Raw genomic sequence first — 6,998 nt, 5'->3', positions numbered from 1 at the left:
GTCGGTTTATAGTAAATGTCCGTGTTGATTCGGTCACCCGAGATAGAAATGGAAAGGTCAAGGAAGGGGAGGGAGAAGTCTGAGACGGTCCAGGTGAATTTGAGGTCGGGGTGGAAGGTGTTGGTAAAGTGGATGAACTGTTCAACCTCCTCGTGGGAGCACGAGGCAGCGCAGATACAGTCATCGATTTAGTGGAGGAAAAGGTGTAGGGTGGTGCCAGTGTAGCTGAGGAAGGTGGACTGTTCCACATATCCTACGAAGAGGCAGGCATAGCTGGGGCCCATGCGGATGGCCATGGCTACTCCTTTGGACACCCAATTTAATTTAACTCTTATTAACGGGTCTGATGTGAACATCTGTTAACATCCAAAGAACTCATTGGCAAGCACTGGATATTAAATAGTGCTTTTTTACTATGTAACATATTAAAATGTTAAAATGTACAATGAACTGTAAAACAAAAAGCAGCGGCATTCTGGAATATGCAAGCAAATTCAGTAATAATTAAATGACCTATTAAAACTTAATTACCTGTTTTTAACTCACATTCTTTGATTGGAAACATCATCTGTAATTTGTTTAGAATTCAAATTCAGGTGGCTCAGTGGGTAGTACTGCTGCCCCAGAGCATCGGGGACGGGGTTTGAGTCCAGCCTTGGGCGACTGTCTGTGTGGAGTTTGCACGTTCTCCCTGTGTTTGTGTGGGTTTCCTCTGGCTGCTCCGATTTCCTCCCACAATCCAAAGATATGCAGGTTAGGTGAATTGGCCATGCTAAATTGTCCATCGTGTTCAGGGATGTGTAGGTTAGATGTGTTAGTTAGAGGTAAATGTAAAAGTAATAGGGTAGGAGAATGGGTGTGGATGGCTTATTCTTTGGAGGGTAGGGTGTGCACTTGTTGCACCAAATGGCCTGTTTCCACACTGTAAGATTCTATGATGGTATTGAAATGCTAAATTAATATGAAAGAAGGTGGTGGAAGAGGATTGAGTAAAGCTTTCAAATGACTGGTGGTACACACTTGTAAGAAGGAAGTAATGGAGAGCTGTCAGGAATAATCAGAAGAACAGCAGAAGCACTTTCAAAGAGATAGTGAAGGCCAAGTTTGCTGAATAGTCTTCTGAAGTTGTAGAATGTCATTCTGTACTTTAGCGTCTGTCTGTATTGTGGGAGCTACATCTTTAGCATAGGTTTTATTGCAGCACGGCCCAAAATTCCAGTGAAGTTTAATAGTTTGATTATTTTCTGTCTCACTAATCCATTATCCATCCAATTCACCTGCCTAACTGTGGTCAAATTTATCATCAACAACAGCACGAATGGGCAATAGTCATTTGGCTGTCAATGACTGTTCAGTGACAGTCAGGAAAATTGGATGTATTAACTCGGCCGCAATTTTAATATAACCCATTTCTCATCCACATTGGAGACCTTACAGTCTCTGTGACAGTAAAAACAAAACACTTTTACTATCTTTTTATTACTAGGACATCACTATCATTTCTTTGTTGACCATGGGGTTAAGTACCATGCACCCTTCTTAGATGATGAAGTGTTGAGTAAGATCCATTGCCAGTTATACATCCCAGACAATAAGCATTTCCAGTCAAGGCTACTAACCTATGCCTAAGCCGTATGATATTTTAATTGTTATCATAACGAGAGATTACATAATCTGTTCAAAATCTAAGTTATCTGCTTAGTGACTAGGAAAAAAGTACATAGAGTCATAGAGATGTACAGCATGGAAACAGACCCTTAGTCTCCTTACTGTCGGAAAGATGTTGTGAAACTTGAAAGGGTTCAGAAAAGATTTACAAGGATGTTGCCAGGGTTGGAGGATTTGAGCTACAGGGAGAGGATGAATAGGCTGGGGCTGTTTTCCCTGGAGCATCGGAAGCTGAGAGGTGACCTTATAGAAGTTAACAAAATTATGAGGGGCATGAATAGGATAAATAGATAAAGTATTTTCCCTGGGGTCGGAAGTCCAGAACTAGAGAGCATAGGTTAAGGGTGAGAGGGGAAAGATATAAAAGAGATTTAAGGGGCAGCTTTTTCACACAGAGGGTGATATGTGTATGGAAAAAATTGAGCTAGGTGAATCTGAAATAAATTGAGGCATGTCGACTTTTTATCTCAAACTATATTTGAAAATGTTATTTCATATAAAATAATGTTACCATAGTCCCATTTCTCTGACAAGAGAGAGACAAATGATGGTGGTTGAACCTGAGAGTCTCAATACCACAGACAAAAAGAGAGGGTTGAGAAGGAGCAACCTTTATGCTAACCTCAGCCAGGACAGGAGTTGAACCAACACTGTTTGTGTCTTACTGCACTAACCAGGTACCTGCCAACCAAGCTATGTGGCTGAATGATGTTGCTTTTTTAATAAAAAAATTCACAAGATATGATGCTTCAGGAATACCCAGAATTTAAAACTGTTCCTTATTTTTCTTGAGAAGCAGGAAGTTGACTGCCTTCTAACCGCTAGGTTGTTTGCTAGAGTAATTCTGTGTCAATTATATTGTGTGGGTCTGGAATTTAAGGTCCATCAGGGTAATGATGGCAGATGTCTGCATTGAAGAACAACAGTGAATCAGCGAGAATCAAACAAGCACTCAGAGGTCATAAGGTCACCACCACGTTATTTTAAAATTTTAATCCAGTTATACTAAATTTATTAATTTAAATTCCTCAGATGCTGTGGGAATGGAATTCCTGAATATATTTGACTCATTCTCAGTATGCTGGTATTCACATTCTTAATGAATCATCCTTTAGTTGGCACCTAAGATTTCTAAATAGTGGTTACTGATCGTCAATCACTTGTTGCACAATAACATGGCGCAATAAAATAGTTGCTTTGAAAATTATGGGGTGGTTCTTGAAATGTAAATTCAAGAGAAGTCAACCAATGGAAATGTAATAAGAGTTTAAGATTGATGATGCATTTTTCACATTTTTCCATAATGTCAAGATCTTTTCCAACATGTTTAGAATGGAAACATCATCTCAACCTGGTTTTATATGCTGGTTGAAACACTAAAACGAGATTTAAAATGTATATTAAAGCATTACTTGAATAGTGATAAAAAGTGGATTCAATAGTAACTTTCAAAATATAAATACCTATATTTAAGAAGGAAATATTGCAAGTTTATGGATATATTGGGGAATGAGATTTCCTGGATACCTCTTTCAAGGATACCACTTTCATATACAGACAAGAAAGATCTGATTGCATGTGTCTATGCAGTTTATTTCACAAAAAATATGTACCATTTTTGCAACATTAACCAAGTATAACAACTTCCTGGTGTGGCAAACATGGTCTAAATAAAAAGCAGAATCTTAAGTAGACAATTGTCATCAAACAGGGTGGAGACGATGATCAATCATAACACCAGCAGGTAATAGCAATTAGCAGGAAGAATACGTGCAGGTTTTTTGAAGCATACTAACATCAGAATGAACAAGTAGCTCTTCACTCAAGTTATATATCCTACATAAGGTAAGTTTAAAGTACTTTAAACAGGATTACTAAATTTGCGGATGACACTAAGGTCAGTGGAGTTGTGGATAGTAACGAAAGATGTTGTAGTTTACAGAGGCATAGATAAGCTGCAGAACTGGGCTGAGAGGGGGCAAATGGAGTTTAACGCAGAAAAGTGTGAGGTGAGTCACTTTGGAAGGAGCAAAAGAATAAGGAGTACTGGACTAATGGTAAGATTCTTGGTAGTGTGGATCAGCAGAGAGACCTCGGTGTCTGGGTACATAGATTCTTAAAAGTTGCCACCCAGGTTGATAGGGTTGTTAAGAAGGCATACGGTGTGTTAGCTTTTATTGGCAGAGGGATTGAGTTTCGGAGCCACGAGATCATGCTGCAGCTGTAAAAAACTCAGGTGTGGCCACATTTGGAGTACACTTCTGGTCACCACATTATAGGCTGAGGGACTTGAAGCTGTTTTTATTAGAGAGAAGAAAGTTGAGAGGCAACTTAATTGAGATATATAAGATAATCAGAGGGTTAGATAGGTTGAACAGTGAGAGCCTTTTTCCTCAGATGGCGATGACCAGCACGAAGAGACATAGCTTTAAATTGAGGGGTAATAGGTCTAAGACAGATGTCAGAGGTAGTTTCTTTACTCAGAGTAGTAGGGTGTGGAATGCACTGCCTGCAATAGTAGTAGACTTGCCAACTTTAAGGGCATTTAAATGGTCGTTGGATAGGCATATGGACGAGAATGGAATAGTGTAGATGGGCTTCAGATTGGTTCCACAGGTTGGCGCAACATTGAGGGCCAAAATGCTTGTACTGCACTGTCATGTTCTATGTTCTAATTTGTCATTCTTCCTGCTAATTGCTGGTATCTTCATCTCTTCATCAGTAGTGAGTCTGAATCTTACTACTGAAATGGGAATTGTATCATTATCTGAAAAGGAAAGTTTAATAGAGCAATAGGAAAAAAGGGAGTTTTGGGTATTAGAGAAATATTGTTCCTTCTGAGCATTAGTGTTAAGGGAAGTGAATGTGGTGCCAATTAAGTGATTTCCTTTGTTCTGGATGATGTCAAGCGTTTTGAGTGTTGTTGGAGTTGCACTCATTTGTTCCACTTGGGAGTATTCTATCACACTCCTGACTTGTGACTTGTAAATTGTTTACAGGCTTTGGAACTCAGGAGGTAAGTTACTTATTGCAATATTCCTAGCCTCTAATCTCCTCTTGAAGCTATAGTATTTATATGCCTAGTCCACTTCAGCTTCTGGTCAATAGTAAGCTTGCATCACATTAATAGTGGGTGATTCAAGGATGGCAATGCTATCAAATGTGAAGGGAATATGGTTAGATTCTCTTCTGCTGGTGATGGTCATTTCCTAGCATTTATGTGGCATGAATGTTACTTGCCTGGATGATGTCCAAGTCTTTTGCAATTGGACATGGTCTGTTTCAGTACCTGATTTAAAAGGAATGAGTTCTAAACTGAACATGCTAAACTGGGTTGACCTATTAACTTCTTAAGACCAAATCCAAAAAGGTGTATACTTGCTCTCTTTCTACTCCTGATGTTGTGATAACAGAATTTGAATGTTAAAAGGTTATGTTTTTCAATTCAATGACCACATGTAAAACACTGATGAAAAAATCCAGCCAGTCTCTTGAAAGGACCAAAATTAAGGAGTTAGATTTATTGTAAATTCGCTCAGTTAAAATGATAAACATGACTAAAAATTTAAAACCTGTCCTGAATCACACACTACACACACATATACCACTATGCAAGAAAACAGGGTAGTAGGTGAGAGGAGCTAGAATTGCAATGAAATTAAAGTTCTTAAGTGAGAGAATCATATGCTGTGTTGTCAAACTTGAATTTAGAGTAGGAGTTATGCAGCTGTTGGTGTACTTTAAAGTCCAAAGCCTTTAGGTTGATCACTGAGACTTTAAGATTAATAGGCCCTGTTTTACTTCATCATGACAAAGTGAACATTGAGACATATTCAAGGAAATGTTTAGTTCAGTAGTACTACACAACCCCTGGGGGGAAATATTTCTACATGTTCCGTCAGGTAAATGCATATAACGTAAATAGTTGAGTGCGGGTTACAATTGAAGAAGCAACAATCCAACAACCAGAAAAAAGATAGAAAACAACAGGGGACCACAAAAAATACAAATTTTTCAAAGGAAAATTAGAAATCAATAATAATGGCAAAAAGTAGAAGCCAATATAAGTACATTAAGAGTAAGAGGAAAATGCTCAGGCTGATGTGAGCCCATGTTAGGCTGGCAGAAGTAATGCAGTAAATAAAAGAATGTATTGACAGCTTTGTTAATTGAGTTCTTTGTGTTCATTTGCATTTTTGAGGATAAAATACACGAGAGAGAAATAAAACTAAAATAAATCGATGGAATGAGCTTATAAATAATATTTCAGCAGGAGAGAAAACAGTGGAATTTAAAACAGATGAATCTCGGGAACTCTGGGTGTTGGCACCAGAATGCTAAGAAAACATGAGGCAATTATGAGGCATGCATCATAAACTTTCAAAGCTCTCTCCATTGAAGAATCAATGATTAGAAATGTGCTAACTATTATTTAAGGAGAATGTCAATTCAGGCAATGATAATTCCATTTTATAATACATTCATAGAATGTTGGCATCCACTATTTATTGCTCATAGAGAACAGTTAACAGTGGGTCTGGAATCACATGTAAGGATGGCAGTTTCCTTCCCTGAAGGACATTAGTGAACTAGATGGGCTTTACCTGACAATGAACAATGGTTCATGGTTAACATTAAACTCTTAATTCCACTATTTATTGAATTCCAAATATACCATCTGCCATGGTATTCCTAGGGAGCATTACCTCTCATTTCATTAAAATTAGTTGTGCGGGGGTGCATAACAGTAAGGACCGAGTGATTGAACACTTGAACAAATGTGAGCTCATCAGGCTTTGTGTGGGATAAGTCACGTTTGATAATTGATTCATTCGTGGAGATCACTTTGGAGTCATATAGGGCACATGGAAATGATAGATTAATTGGAAAAAAGTACTACATGGATTTAACAGAAAAATACCAGACTTTAAGGGACTAAATTATGAGGAGAGGTTGCATAAACTTGCCTTTTATTCTCATAACTGAAAATGTGTTGCTGGAAAAGCGCAGCAGGTCAGGCAGCATCCAAGGAACAGGAGAATCGACGTTTCGGGCATAAACCCTTCTTCAGGAATGAGGAAAGTGTGTCCAGCAGGCTAAGATAAAAGGTAGGGAGGAGGGACTTGGGGGAGGGGCTTTAGAAATGCGATAAGTGGAGGGAGGTCAAGGTGAGGGTGATAGGCAGGAGTGGGTTGGGGGTGGAGAGGTCAGGAAGAAGATTGCAGGTTAGGCAGGCGGTGCTGAGTTTGAGGGATTTGACTGAGGCAAGGTAGGGGGAGGGGAGATGAGGAAACTGGAGAAATCTGAGTTCATCCCTTGTGGTTGGAGGG

At 38.9% G+C, this 6,998-nt stretch overlaps 1 protein-coding gene across 3 annotated transcripts in view; it reads left to right on the top strand.

Moving 5' to 3' along the window:
• Positions 1–3,387: 3,387 nt before the first annotated feature.
• Positions 3,388–6,998, top strand: part of LOC122556140 (membrane-spanning 4-domains subfamily A member 15-like) — a 47,566-nt gene continuing 43,955 nt past the window's right edge. Inside the window, exon 1 of one of the 3 annotated variants that reach the window (XM_043702628.1) lies at positions 3,388–3,412. The gene's annotated coding sequence lies outside the window, so the exon portion shown is untranslated. The other 2 variants (XM_043702627.1, XM_043702629.1) reach the window with 2 other exon arrangements.

The sequence above is a fragment of the Chiloscyllium plagiosum genome, chromosome 13 (assembly GCF_004010195.1).
Source record: "Chiloscyllium plagiosum isolate BGI_BamShark_2017 chromosome 13, ASM401019v2, whole genome shotgun sequence".
NCBI classification, from domain to species: Eukaryota; Metazoa; Chordata; class Chondrichthyes; order Orectolobiformes; family Hemiscylliidae; genus Chiloscyllium; species Chiloscyllium plagiosum.
This window is presented reverse-complemented; position numbering and strand designations above follow the sequence as displayed.